Below are 16317 nucleotides of genomic sequence, written 5' to 3'. Positions count from 1 at the left end.
AATCGCCACATTCTCGCCGCATATACCATTGGCGATAAGGCAATACCCCAGCATTTGTGCCGCTTTCATAGGAATTCATCGTGGAGCGTGTGCTCCTGAATCTGATCAATTTTATATCAGTTTTATATAAAGTATATAAAAATAAGGAAATTGTGGGATTTTTCATATACGGATTCAAATTTCGTTTAAAATTTTAGTTCACTTAAGAATTATGTGATTATGCTGAAGCATGCTTCATATTATCTTGTCAGCGTGGTTTTACAGTATTGACTTAGTCAAAATTTGGAAACGAATGCTTAGATTTATTTTTTTATTTAGTGGGATACTTAACTATGTATCCACATCTGTCAGGCGTATACGCAGATGTATAGAATTAATATTACTAGATCAACATTTGAAAAGGGTGTGTCTGCCAAAATTTATTCCTTCTTATTCCGAGTCTACATTTGCTCAATAGAAGAATCATGTGCATTTCACAGACCGATGGTCTTATATACAATCGACAAACTGATCTATTGTGTGTGTGTCCTTGGCAGATGAGAACAGCTGTTATGGTCAGTATGTGCTGAAAGCAATCATAAGTAATGAATTTTCAGCAATTTTAATGATCTTTCAACCCGTTCTGGATTTTTTTTTTTTGCAAATTCCATGCGTAGATCTAGAAATGCCCACAGATCTGCAATGTTCCTCACATATTGTGCAAATAGTCGAAGAACGTTTCTTAACTGTACACGTCGTAGTTGTTAATCATGATTGGTCGAGAAACAGCAAAAATGCATAGCTCACCAATTAAATAATATTCTTGAGATACAAAAAAGTCATTCTTATTGTATAGGGTAACGGTACCAATAGTGGAGGTATTAGTAGATCCACATAAGAAAATATTTTTTGGAAATTGATAATGATGGAAAATTTACAGCTTGAATATCTTAGTCAATAGATAAACTAATAAATTTGCTAACAAAATTGAGATAGATGTCATTTAACATCAACAATTACCTAATATTGCTTGCACCACTATGGGTACACTGTTCCTTTAGTGGCGGTAAAAAATAATTTTGGTTCCCATAGTGGCGCTATCCATTGGTTTCTTAAGAGACTCGCCACTATTGGTACAGTTGCACCACTATAGGTGCAAGGGAGTCAATTTTGTTAAGGAAAATCATTGTTTTCAATAGTTTTTCATGCGAAATCTTAAGATAAGTTGCATTTAACAGGATATTTAAGGCACGACGCGTCAACTAAAACCATCGTAATGTGTATAAATATGATAAATCTTATTAAAACCCCACTACCTCCACTATTGGTGCTACCTCCACTAAGGGTACGGTTACCCTACTTGCTTCGGAGTTTTAAATTCATGAACAATAACGATACTGGTCAATAACGGTGCTTATAGTCAATTTAGTATTAGGAGAGAAAAATTAGTGTAACACTCATTGTTTTAAGAGACCGAGGTATGCTCTGTATCTCCGTGAGCGCTACGGAAAAGGAATCGTTGGTTAGTTGAGAAGGTAATTCATGTGAAACCCTTTGGTAAGCGAAAAAATATTTATTGTAAACGAAGTTATTTTGAAAACAAGAAGATGAAAACTGTGTTTCAAATCAATCCAACGCAAGATCAATGTGCTTCGTTTAATAATTTTCTACAACACGATCGATTCCGCACTAAATAATTTTGTGCTCTTTGATGCAGACATTAGTTTTATCCATGGGCGTAACTACAGGGGGCTAGGGGGGGCTATAGGCCCAACTAGGATCCAAATAGCCCCCCCTAGAATTTTTGCTACTTCGCATAAGTGTTGCACATATCTAGCTGTCTGAGCTTAACTACAGATAATGAATTTTATTCATCTTCTCTCTTATCCAATCTGTTGAATCTGTTTTTGGTTTCAGGTTTTTGAATTTCGAATAATTCAGAACCAAAAACCATTTTTTTTTGGTTTTTGAAAACCACAGGGTTTGAATCCGAAGGAGAAAGACAAAATCTTTCACTTTTATGTCTGTATACTCTCTAGATAGGTGGCATACCGTGAGAGACGTTTTTCGGAATCTGTTGCGATAATGATCTGATTCAAGACAAGACAGAATCACCGTCTTCGACCAGAGGTCGCACAGACTGAACACTTAACATCTAGCATGAGACAACGGACAGGACATTTACACAACACCCAGTGGACCAGTGGAGAGCTTTTCGCTTTACGAAAAGTTTTCTCTTTACCGGGGCGGGAATCGAACCCACACTCCGCAGCACATGCGTCTAGACGATTGACGTCGCTAACCGCACGGCCACGAAGTCCACAAATCTCCATCAGTCCATGATCTGATTCGGGGGCTATGCCTCATGATAAAGGCCATATCAAAATTATATCAACATACGTTATTATGTTTTAAATTTCTTCAACAAAATTTGTTACAAATTTGATGCAGGATGTTGTTAAAAGATCTAAATTTATATAAAAAAATAACACAACTTTAAACAAAAAGATTTCAAATTATGCTACAGTTTTATCACAAAGATGACATATTCAGTTAGAAATTTATAACAGAATCAGATACATAATATATTGTTTACTGTGTAGTTGGAAATTTTTACAGGACGTTATAGGTGTCAGGATTGTGTTAATCATCAGATTTTTTTTGTATTTGTCTGAACATGATTATTTGTCAAGAACATGAAACTAAGCCTTTGCCAATTTGGCAATCTTTTTAAATTATATCAACGTACGATGAACTATTTGGCTTGAAGACTTTAGCATGCTTAGATGACCGAAGAATGTCAAACAAATCCTGATTTTATCAATCAAATTTCTCAGCAAATGAGCAATATTTAAAAATTTTCAAGTTTTCTTGAAGTTTTGTGGAAAACAGTTACCGTGCGGGACCGAAATCCGTACAGCTCCGAAATCCGTCCACCTGATGAGATATCAATAAATTAAAGGGGGGTAAAGGTAATTAATGTAGGAATAATTTATCTTATCCTGTTCAGATACTTGGCAGTAAGCTTTAAAGGTATATAAATGGAAAGAAGACTTCGAAATTAAAACAACAAAAATCAAAAACAAATCGCCATCCACCAAACGCGGAGTTTTGGCCGCCATTTTGATTTTGGGTAGAGCATAATTGCACCAAAAGTAACTATGTTTTAATTGCTAATTGAGAATCATTACATAAGATAAGCGGAATACAATTCGAAGAAATCGCTTCTCAAGGTCCGTATCGAACTATTTACAGTGGTAGTTTAGTCAATCAGACTGCTTCAATTTAAATATTTAGTTAAAAAATAGCTGTACGGATTTTGATACTTTGATTCGAATTCCGTCCACTGTGTACGGATTTCGAGTCAGGGGTAGTTGATTTTATTCATTAATTCATCATGTTTTTCGTAGTTTTTATTGAGTAAATGTGAAACACTTCAAAAGTACAAGCCTTCATGCTCCTGTGTCAATGACAAACGTTTTATTTACATTCGATTTCTATTTTCTAACGATGTTTTCATATACTAAGGTGCTTAAGTGTACGGATTTCGATGCCCCATGGTATGATCTCATGCTTTCTAAAATAGACCTTTAAGGCGCAGAATCAAAAATGTGATACAATATTTCAATACCAAATTTTCAAAATGACTTATCTGCCTTTGTAAACAAAGATTCAAACGTCGATTTGGCGATTCTGATAGCACTCCCACGCAAATCAACCCTATCAACACGTACGCGAAGGCTCCTGCTACGCGTTGATGCTGTTGGTTTGCTTGGGAGTGCTATCAGAATCGTTGTTTGAATCTTTGTTTACAAAAGCAGATAAGTCGTTTTGAAAATTTGGTATTGATTTCATATGCATCTATCCAATTCTGGCATTTCCGATTTGTCTAGTAAAGTGTTTTAGGGATTTCGTAATGCTGCTATTTCTTGAAAATTTTAAATTTTCGGTAAACAATTTAGGCTTCTTTATTTTCGACAAAGTTTTGGCAAATCTCTCAGATTTTAAAGAGAGGTAATTTAAATTAACTTAAAAACTACTTACGTATTTGTCGACTAAGAATGGGGTGAGTAAGCGTTAATCGAAAAATTTGTATAACCTAAAGTTTTGAAAACAACTTAACGATTTTGTTCAGCGGCGCAGCCAAAAATTTTTTATGATATAAAGTATGGATTAGTTTAAATTCGTTTCGAAATTCCGCGGAATTCCGTTAAATTTCGTTAGAAGCTAGTTTTTTCTAGCGAAATTTTTGTAATTTTACGAAACGAAACGAAATCAAGAAATCAGATTTCGCCATGCTCAAATTCCGCGAAATTCCGCGGAATTTCGTTTCGAACCATCTGAAACGAAATTTTTCGAAATACCGCATATGCTTACTCAGCAGTATATACCGAACAAGGCTCTTTGAGCTTAAAATAGGCGCTATGGAAAACATTAAAAACACCGAAACCAGTGGAGTCATTCGATTTTGACCCATCTGTGAAAAAGCTTCTCTCCTGGCTGGCGTGCCCGTATTTGCTTGCAAATAATGGAGGTATTACCTCCGCACGAAGGAAGTCTGGTATTCCATGAACCTCCTGTTTCATGGACAGATCAAATGATACAAAGGAACTGTAGGAGTCTAAGAAGTTAGCACGATTGGTGTCAACCGAAGATGGGCTTACCTCTAGCGTCATATACCAGTGGTAAATACTCATGAATCGAGATTGAGAATTTTGTTCAAGCAGCTTCTCGAAGTTGTTAATGACCAATGGATTGAGAACCTCACAACGGAGGAGGAAGCGTAACGATAATTCCGCGAAACGATCTGTCAAAGGAAGTACTCTCGCAAGTACTTCTAAACTCATTGTTTGAGTCGAATTCATACAACCCAACGCGATACGGAGACAGCGGTACTGAATCCTTTGAAGCTTCAGCATGTGAGTTTTTGCTGCGGACTGGAAGCAGAAGCTACCGTATTCGAGAACCGACAGAATTGTTGTTCGATACAACGTGATGAGATCTTCGGGGTGCGCTCCCCACCATGTTCCGGTTATTGTTCGCATGAAGTTGATTCGTTTCTGGCATTTTTGTGTCAGATACACAATGTGCTTCCCGAAGGTGCTTTTCGAATCGAACCAGACCCCGTGGTATTTAGAAGACATGCTGTGAGTGATTGTCTTACCCATCAGTTGAAGAGGGAACTGTGCCGGATTATGTTTTTTTGAAAAGACAACCATCTCAGTTTTCTCCGGAGAGAATTCGATACCCAGCTTTAAAGCCCAAGTAGACAAATTGTCCAAAGTATCTTGCAATGGTGCTTGCAGATCAACCGCTGTTGGACCCGAAACGGATACAACACAATCATCTGCAAGCTGCCTTAACGAGCAATTCGGCATGAGACATTCATCAATGTCTCTAACGTAAAAATTGTAAAGTAGGGGGCTCAAACATGAGCCCTGGGGGAGACCCATGTAGCTAATTCGTGAAGTTGCCGAGTCACCATGAGAAAAACTCATACGCTTCTCTGACAACAAATTGTACAAATAGTTGTTCAAAATTGGTGAAAAACCACACGAGTGGAGTTTGTCGGATAAGATATCGACGCAAACTGAATCAAAAGCCCCCTTAATGTCCAAAAACACTGAGCCCATTTGCTCTTTTTTAGCGAAAGTTAACTGAATTTCTGAAGAAAGCAACGCAAGACAGTCGTTCGTTCCTTCCCCTACGAAAACCAAATTGCGTATCTGACAACAAACCATTCGATTCAACCCATTTGTCTAGCCGGAAGAGAATCATCTTCTCCAATAGCTTCCGAATACACGACAGCATCGCGATAGGACGATATGAATGACAATCCGATGTAGGTTTTCCGGGCTTTTGGATGGCAATCACCCTCACTTGCCTCCAATCATCCGGAACAATGTTAGACTCCATGAACTGATTGAACAAATTCAATAAGCGTCTCTTCGCGACGTCTGGGAGGTTTTTGAGCAAATTGAACCTGATTCTATCTATCCCTGGAGCTGAATTGTTACATGAAAGGAGAGCAAGCGAGAATTCGATCATCGAAAAAGGGCTATCCATATCATCCCTGTTAGCGAAAGTATCACGTGATACTTGCTCCACTGGTACCGAGTCCGGACAAACTTTCTTTACGAAGTCGAGTATCCACCGCGGCGAGCTTTCACGATCTTCGTTAAAGGACGACGCGTTGCGCATTCTCCTTCCGACGGTCCAAAGAGTTTTAATTGAAGTCTCCCGCGACAAGCCTTCAACGAAAGTGCGCCAATATCCGCGTTTCTTCACTTTCACCAGCTTCTTGAGTTGGACTTCAAGCGCGACGTACCGTTTGTGAAGAAGAATCGACCCGTTTTTCCGGAAATCTTTAAACGCAGAGGATTTCTCACGATAGAGTCGTGTGCACTCGCTATCCCACCACGGACTATGTGGTTTCCTACGAACCGAAGCTCCTGGCACCGGCCGGCGTTGTGCATGGAGAGCGCTGTCAAGAACCAACTGAGATAGAAACTGGTACTCTTCTCGTGGGGGAAGAGCTTCTATCGACTGTATGCCATCGATGATGGCTTCTGCATATTTTCCCCAATCGATGTGCCTTGTGAGGTCATATGAGAAGTCGATAGAAGCAGATTGATAATGTCCATTGGAAATTAAAACTTCGATCGGCAAATGATCACTACCATGGGGATCTTGGACCACCTTCCAAGTACAGTCCAACGATAATGAGCTCGAACAAATGGAAAGATCTAGACGGCTATCTCTTGCTGGAGGTGCCACTCGTGTAACTTCTCCTGTATTCAAAATTGACATATTGAAGTCGTCGCAGAGGTCGTTGTTGAACGGTTGTCGTCATACAGTTCCCCCCAGCCTGTTCCGTGGGAGTTAAAATCTCCCAAGAGCAACCGCAGCTCGGGCATAACCGAGCAGATGTGCGAGAGATCTCTACGAGATATCGCGGTGTATGGAGGAACATATATATCGAGGCGATACTGAGGTCTTTTCCCCGAATAGTCACCTGACATGCGACAGCTTCGGTGCCTGACATCGGAACAAGATCGACTCTATAGAAGGAGTGTAGTTTTTTGATCCCCAACAGCACCCCTCCATGTCCATTTGCCCGATCACGGCGGATGATGTTATAATCAGGAAAATGAAGGTTCGCATCTGGTGTTAGCCACGTTTCACATAAAGCAAAAACATCGCATTGTAATTTAAAAATATCTAATTTCGGAAGAATACTTCGACAGTTCCACTGTAAAATCGAAATCATCTTACCCTTATTGACTAAGTTAGTCATCGAAGGATACGAATGACTCGAGGAGGGGCATTTTTGAAGCCAGCTGCTTCAGGAGAGGAGTCAAAATAGGAAGAACTGCTTTCACCATCTTCTTCACGGGGTCGGAAGCATCAAAGAAGTTGAGAATGAGCTCCACGATGCCAGAACGCGTGAACATTGGAGCGCTCAGATGTTCTTCCGTTCGCTCTCTATGCTCTCCTTCTGGCTGAGAAATCGAAACAAATGGGGCATCTGGGATTTTAGATGTCCCCGGAAGCGGTGGAAACTCTCGTTCATCCCGATGTGGAATCACAAAAGTTGAACGTTTTTGAGTTCCACCTGCTTTGGAATTGACCATGTTGGAATGGGGCTCACTTTGGGACTGTTTTCTAGGCTTTTTCGAGGGTCGCTGGCTTTGTTTTACTCGTTTCCTCGTTGAGCCTTTGAAAACAAAGTGAATCCCATTTCCAACTTCAGAGTCAGAGCTGCCTTGATCGTCCAGAGGAAGAGACGAATAGATGGTGTCAGAAACAACCGATGAAGCGGCCTTTCTCAGCATCTCGGCGTAGCTTCGACGAGAACGCTGCTGAAGAGACCGTTTCTGGTGAATTCGCATCTGTATGTACGTCGGGCAGGCTTCGAGAGCATGTGGTGGGCCTTCGTTGCAATAAACACATTTCGGCGTTGTCTTGCACGCGCCATCCACATGCTTCTCTCCGCACGATGCACAGCGATGTTTATTGCAGCAGAACTGAGCGGTGTGGCCCAGCTGGTTGCAATTAACACAATTCATCACCTTCGGTACATACAGCCGAACAGGTAAACGAAGTTTGCCAATCACCACATAGTCAGGCAGTGCGGACCCGGAGAATGTCACACAGAAGGAGTCTGAAGGCGAATAAACTCGCTTCTCCCCCTTCTGCGACACTGAATGCATTTGCTTGCAGTCCAGTATCTCAACAGAAGGCAGCGAAGCATTTTTGAAACGGCCAGAACCTTGTTTCAAACTCTCGCATGTCATGCTCCCCCCGTGATCACTCCCGCGATTTCACACACTGCTGACGGGAGGTAGACCTTGTATTCAAGAGTGAAAAGCTCAAAGGAAGCAATCTCGTTGGCCTGTTTGCGATCAGTACAAGTGACGCGCAACTTAATAGACCCAACCATGTCAATGGTTGTGACAGACGAAAAACGCTTTTCCAGATTATTGCTAATCTGACTGATATTTAACCGTTTGCCTTTGGGTCGGAAGAAAACAACGTAAGGCCCACTAGCGTCGAGAGGGTAGGTCTTGTGGCGGGGGTTCGTGGGGGAAACATCTGAGCTGCTAGTGTCAATTAAGTTTTTTATCGGTGCACCAGAATGCAATGAAGCATCAGACAGGGAATACGAAGTACCCCCGCCATCATCGCCTTCGTGCATTGCGGACACGGAGTGTGCCGCTGCAGCGAGGCACGCACAATTCTAAACTAGACACTTATCACAGGGACAGAAAAAAAACACACACACGAAGGTAATGTTTGGAGACACGGGGGGAGACGAGTGAAAAAGAATTAAAAAAAAACAAATCAAATAAAACTGGGAGGATGGGGGAAACAACGAGAATGGAAGGATGAGTGTACATACTTAACTCTCTGGATGCTGCTTCACCAGTCTCTGTTTCTGCAGGGCACACCGGACCGTCCGTCGCGTGTGTGTTGTCCCACTTTTCGATCTCGCACAGCAGCTGGATGGTACAAGCCGCGGGGGGCGATGGTACGGCGGCGATTGTTGTGTTCGATAGTTGATGATGGTGTTGACGAACGGAGCTCACCACCACAAGGGACTATCGGCGTGGGGCGATTATGTTTTTTCGCGCGTGACGAAAATAATCACTAATAAATCACACTGATTTTCGCACTAACGAAATAACTTTCACGCTAATAAGGAACCTTTCCTCTGATTTTCGGTAAAAACCTTAAATCGTAAGGAAAACTCGAAAAAGGATCGGACCGTACGCGGACTATCGTCTGTCTCGCACGGATGCTCGACTAGAGATGTCGCAAATTAATCGATTACTTCGATTAATCGATTCATCGTTGTGATAATCGATTAATTTTGAATCGATTATTACCCAACGATTAATCGATTCAATAATCGAGAGGAATCGTGAGTAATCGATTAGTTACTAATCGATTAATCAGAATTTTACGACATCATAAGGATGTCGAAAATTAATTGATTATTTCGATTAATCGATTCATCGTTGTGATAATCGATTAATTTTGAATCGATTACTATACAATGATTAATCGATTCAATAATCGACAAGAATCAAGAGTAATCGATTAGTAACTAATCGATTAATCGGGATTTTACGACATCTCTATGCTCGACGTGGAATGATTTACAGACATATATACAGAATAAACATTTACTCACACACTTTACAAATTAAAATAACTGACGATCCCTTCTGGTGCCCTGAGGGAAGCCTTAGCACAAGCCATTTCAAGTTTGCATGCAAATTAGTATGGGGGAATTTATTTTATTATTATCCTGATTATGGCTCATTACTTCTTCTTCTTCTTATTGGCATTACATCCCCACACTGGGACAGAGCCACCTCGCAGCTTAGTGTTCATTAAGCACTTCCACAGTTATTAACTGCGAAGTTTCTAAGCCTGGTTACCATTTTTGCATTCGTATATCATGAGGGTAGCACGATAATACTTTTATGCCCAGGGAAGTCGAGACAATTTCCAATCCGAAAATTTCCTTGCCCGGTACCAGGAATCGAACCCAGCCACCCTCAGCATGGTCTTGCTTTGTAGCCGCGCGTCTTACCGCACGACTAAGGAGGCTCATTAAGAGCAGGTTAAAAGAAAACCTTCATAGCTGGAAGGAATATTCAAGAGCTTTCACTCAGCAAAACCGTATCTTTATTAATCGTTCAAATAATTAGTAGGTAATCGAATTTAATCTATACCGTAGTTTTCTGGTGCTGATTGCGTAACTCTCGGCGTAACTTTCCTGCTCCTGGCAGGAAAGACAGCACGCAAATTCAGGCTACTATGTTGCACTGCACGTTTCAGTGATGCCCTCAAAGAAGTTTCACGATCATGACTAAAGAATCGAAACCTGTAATAAATACGATTACTAATTATTGGGACGATTAATCAACATGCGGTATTCGTTGAGCGAAAGCTCTGGAATATTCCTTTCATCTAAGTAGGTTTTCTTTTTACCTGCGCTTTACGAGGAGGCGCCGTTCTCAGTATAATGAAAAATAAATTCTCCCTACTAATTTGCATGCAAACTTGTGCTAAATCAGTTTTAATCCAAATGAGTTCAACCTTTCGGAGGACACTCAGAACATGATAAAGAATCAGTTAACGCTTAATGAAGCAAAATCGATTTTTTGAACCACCTTAGTATGTATGTTTTTATTACTTACATTATTATTTGATTTTTTTCAAATCTATAGGGCACTGCACGGAAAAATCTCTTTCTCTTTCGTTCTTCATAAATTTTGACATTTACTGGCCTTGATGTTTTCAAATTTCTTTGCTGTGAGAAAGAGACAAAGCAGACCGTGCAGTGCCCTATAGGGCACTCTGTGGGTGCTCTTATTACTGGGGGGTGGTACGAGCACGTGGCTGTCTTTCTCGTCAATGACTGGATGACGGTAATTTGAGCCTTAACTGATAGGAAACATGTTATTACAAAACTGTAAAAAAAAAATTAAATAATTCTGAAGAACCAAAGTTCGACGGGTCAGCTAATAAGAATTATATTAGTTTCGAAAAAAAATCTCGTACAACATTGTACATATAATTTATCAACTGATTCTTGATGAAACTTCTCAGTAAAATATTTTAATAATTCACGCATTGTTATTGACCAAATATTGGAACTCGAAGCGTTATAGTTATACTGATTACAAGATTCTTTATAATACATGACAATCTTTTTTGCTGACTTATGTTATCTACAATTAAAACTTTGATGCCAAAATTGCCTTTTTTGAATATATTTAAATCGTAATAATTATATTCGAAAAATCATATAGTTTATTCTATCGCCAGTTTATGAATTAGGATTAATTCCTACCATATTTCATAGCACAGGGTTCTTATTGCGAAAGTCTCGACAGCACTATCTTACAGAAGTTTCGAGTGGAAATGAGGAATGGGGGCCAAGTTTTCACAACAGATTTCAGCCTATATATTAGACCTCTTCATGTTTTAAAAAAAAGTATCAAAATTTCAACCGGTTAGCCCTTGGATCACAATTCTAATGCTAACATAAACCTCCTATCCAATTTTCAGCTAATTCGGATGAAATTTCGAGGTGACTCACGTCGATTTAGTGTTTTGGAAATCTAACAAAAGATATAAACACTGGAAATCATTGCGACAACCTCTAAATGGAAGCTTTTGGTGTGTTCTACAAGTCTTGTGAACATTGCGATTCGTTCCGTTCATGTTTTGATTTAGAAGGCCTCTTTCAGAGGCCGAATTTCAAAATCCGTTGTAAACTTACAGCGCGATTCTTTCTACAACTCTTCTTTTCAGTTCATTATTTGAATTCCTCTGGATCGGTGTTAACCCTTTATAAGGCAGTGGCAACTATATTGCCACCAACAAATTATATTATTTCCCATGTAGTGGCTTTATTTGCTTCCTAGTAACACCCCAGATGAATTTGAGCCATAAAAAAATTAAAATGTCAATTTGAGAACCGTTTTTTTATGAACAGATCGTAAGTTTCGAGTGGAAGAAGGATTTTCAGTTATAATTCGTTAAAAAAACGACAAAAATATATTTTTTCCCGTTGGTATCAATTATTTTGAATCTCCTGTGTTAGATTATTACTTGATTAGCGTGAAAAAAGCTTTGCCTTTCTGTATATTTGGTTTTTGGATTTTTAACGAAATTGTGTTTTTTTCCCAAAGGTCCCCCCTTGGGAGAAAAAAACGCGAAAATTTTTTTTGTTTCACTTATAATGCGTTTTCTGACTAGGATTCTTCACCAAAAAATGTAACGTACCTTGATTTGACTGTTTCTACGTAAAACCAAATTTTAAAAAATCTTTTTATATTTTTGTTGTTGCCTGTTTTCCCGCTTGCCGGGCAGTGGCAACTAGGGTAACTGTTCCGATTTCCATCTCACTGAACATATATTCATCTCATCGCAAAAAAAAGAAATACAACACTGTGGGGAGTTGATTTGCACACAGCTGATGTTGCTTCCGACCAGCTCGATTGTCCGACGAAGAAAGAGGAAGAGTCATGGATTGCTATGTGCTAATCGACCACCGTGATGAATCATGCATGATGCAATCGTTAAACGGATAGATGAAGGTATGTTCATCCATCGACCAACATGTAAGGGGTATGCCTCTAAGTACACACTGAAGGTAATTAACTCATACCCCACATTCTCCTTCTTCTCTCATTAAAAAGAGAAAAAAAAATCCACTGACATGCTCTACTAAAACCGAAGTTGTATTCAAATGGATGGGCTTCTCAAAATTCGAGTGTTGGTGCGAACGGCAAGCAATAGCATTCAAGCTGCTGGCCCTTACGAAGACAATTTTCTTCAAAACCCAGATCTTTGTACATGTTACTGTTAAGACTTGCTGCAAAACAGAACTTCCTTCTTTGCTCTTCAAGCAGTAAAAGTATTTGCAGCAATGGAAAATTCACCAGTTGATGCCCAGCAGTCCACCAACTGTACGAGAATATCATTGCTCTAGCGCTTCAACAACCTAACTGTCGCTGGTCACGCAGAACATACGCGTCGGCAGTTCGGTCATAACGTCTAAGGTCTATAAGGTCTTCATCGTGCTGTCAGGTGATTGCAATGACTAGCGAGAGCGAGAAATTACGTCTGCATTCGAAAAAAAAAACTTTGTGGACATATGATTAAACTGGTGTAAAGTAATCTTCACTAAATTTCCTTTCTGGTGAAATATTTATTTCATTATTTTAGTTCCTTGCATCCCGCATCCCACCGTTTAATCCTAGGTAAGAAGGCCAAGTGGCAGCGCAAGTTGGAGAAGGTCACCGATGCCAAGAATGTAGTGCCGCACATATACGATGATTTGAACATGATCAACATTTTCGCTATCAAAGAGAGCATCCATAAGGCCGAACATGAGTTCCGTACCACGTCCGATGAACAGTCACGAAAGGTCTTCGAGTGGGCAAACAAACACAAGATTTATCATCCACTCATTATGGGAGCACACAAGGAAAATGTAATCATTGACCTTTCCGGTACACTTTTAACACAACAAGCTAGCATACTGTAAAACATTAGGACGGTGACCCAGACAATAAAATAATAAAAAACTTACGTTGATCTTCTACACGCACACGTTCTTTCTGAATTACTCTTTTACAAAATTGGAATACATGAGTTTGTCCTCGTTTATATCTTGAAAAATATGGAAAGTTGTTGCAATGTTTTTAAGACTTGATTCGACTCTGCTATATATACTGACACCATTAAACGAAAGATATCCAAAACTAATTTCTAAAAGTACAAACCATTGTACCTTGCGGGCATACCCTGTAATTTCCTAAAATCAAACTCAATTTTCCAGGGATCACGTACGCTACGTTTTCAAACCACGTGTTTTCCTAATTGATGAACCATTCAATACTGATCCTCAACCAAATTCAATCTGCAGCTTAAAAATATTTTTTTTTATTATTCTTAAGATTCACTTTGCAGTTTTTCCAATTCAGAAACTGTTTTCCGTTGCTACTGCACAAAGCTTCTATCTATCGCTAAGTGGAACATGCACTCGCTCTCGGGTACCACTGTACCACAAAGTGTGGTACGCCTTGATATGAACAATCAACGAGCTAAATATAGGAGTGCGACTAACTTCGGGAGGAACTTCACTGACGTCCCATCTTGTGAAGACTTTCATGTAGAGTGCCAAACCGAACTCATTCAAACCCTTCGCAAAATGTCCCATTTTGCGACCGACTATCGTGTTGCTTCGTTAAGCGTCTTTTTTGAACGAATTATAAATTCTCCCTAAGCGTCCCGCATAGAGATTTTTTTTTTTGCCACATCCGAAAACGATGTTCCTCCTAAGCGTCCGTTTCTTCTCGAACGTCCCGTTCCGAGGCACGCTTAGCTGCTTCCAAGCATCCTGCTTCGAAGAATTTGTATTTACGAAGGTCCCGTCCCGAGACAATCGTTGTTACTCCAAAGCGTCCCGCTTTGAGTTTGTTATCGAAAGTTCTATTTCGAGATAAGTTCTTCCTGAGCATCCCGCTTACAGAAACACAATAATTATTATCTATGAAGATCCAATTCCACGCTATACGTTGAAAACATCTCCAACTGTTTTCGTCTAAAATATCCAAGTAAACTAAAATGTTACAAAAAATCCACGGAAAATGTTTTGTCCAACTGTTTTCGTCTAAAATATCCAAGTAAACTAAAATGTTACAAAAATCCACGGAAAATGTTTTGTTCAACTTCCTTACGAACGTGTCTTGGGCTGTTCCAAATAATTAACCAAACTACTCGTGCCGAATATTGTTTTCCAAAATGTTTGTTTCTTTTACATTCCACAAAAATATTTAGTTGCTTACCGAAAGATCCAATTGCAGGGATGTTAGCTCCTGGGAGGGAGCCAGCTTTTATTCTGATGTCCACTCGGACACCAAAACCTGGCAGGATCGCCATTGTGGGGAGTTGATTTGCACACAGCTGATGTTGCTTCCGACCAGCTCGATTGTCCGACGAAGAAAGAGGAAGAGTCATGGATTGCTATGTGCTAATCGACCACCGTGATGAATCATGCATGATGCAATCGTTAAACGGATAGATGAAGGTATGTTCATCCATCGACCAACATGTAAGGGGTATGCCTCTAAGTACACACTGAAGGTAATTAACTCATACCCCACAAACACCAATCTTGTCGCTTCTTTTTGCTAACCCGCGTGCTCGCTGGTCACAAAAATAAGAAACAAACCAAATTCCTTTTCATTGCTTTGTTTTTGATGGGATGGAAATAGGAGCTATGGGAATAAGTGCCGAACCGTTCCCCTATATTGCCACCAATTTTTCAATGTTTCTGAACTGTTTAATGTATAACAAACATACATTTGAGTTTAATACCATGTCAACATTGTGTCCTATTGTTGTTTTTGTTAATTTATTGCTTAGATTCGTCTGCCTTATAAAGGGTTAAAGCGTTGGTTGCAGTAAGTAACTGTTCCGAAGAGTTGTAAAAAAAAACATCCAGTAAAAGTCCACCCTCCCTCCGGGGCCCTCCTTAGCCGTGCGGTAAGACGCGCGGCTACAAAGCAAGACCATGCTGAGGGTGGCTGGGTTCGATTCCCGGTGCAGGTCAAGGCAATTTTCGGATTGGAAATTGTCTCGACTTCCCTGGGCATAAAAGTATCATCGTGCTAGCCTCATGATATACGAATGCAAAAATGGTAACCTGGCTTAGAAACTTCGCAGTTAATAACTGTGGAAGTGCTTAATGAACACTAAGCTGCGAGGCGGCTCTGTCCCAGTGTGGGGATGTAATGCCAATAAGAAGAAGAAGAAGAGAAGAAGAAGTAAAAGTCCACAAAGCAACATATATTGACATTCAGTCTATGGAATGAGTTTTTGCAAGCAACAAAATAATCCACACCGTCCTCTATTACGAATGCTGAGGTTGTATGTATAATAAAGTCATTTTCAGTAGTAAGACTATGTGAAATTTACATCAACGATAACTTAAATTTAGGAAGTACGTTTGAGTCGTGCGTTATATGTTATTACGTCATCGAATGTAAATTATGATTTTGACATGCAATGTCATGTAATTTTAACCTTCCGGGACTCGCTTGGTCCTGGACCGCTCACGCAGTCCCGCTTCTGTAGTGAACGAGGGGCGTGATTTTTTCGAAGGTGTTGTACTTTTTACAACGGCGCGAGTCCTCGAAGGATAAGAACGGACGTAAAGATAAGTCCAACGGCTCGCTCCTTTTATCATTCAATAGCACTTAAATTTACATGATTTTTGCCTTTCTCGTATACAAAGTTACGTAAAGG

The sequence above is a fragment of the Armigeres subalbatus genome, chromosome 3 (genome assembly GCF_024139115.2).
Source record: "Armigeres subalbatus isolate Guangzhou_Male chromosome 3, GZ_Asu_2, whole genome shotgun sequence".
Lineage (NCBI taxonomy): Eukaryota > Metazoa > Arthropoda > Insecta > Diptera > Culicidae > Armigeres > Armigeres subalbatus.
This window is presented reverse-complemented; position numbering follows the sequence as displayed.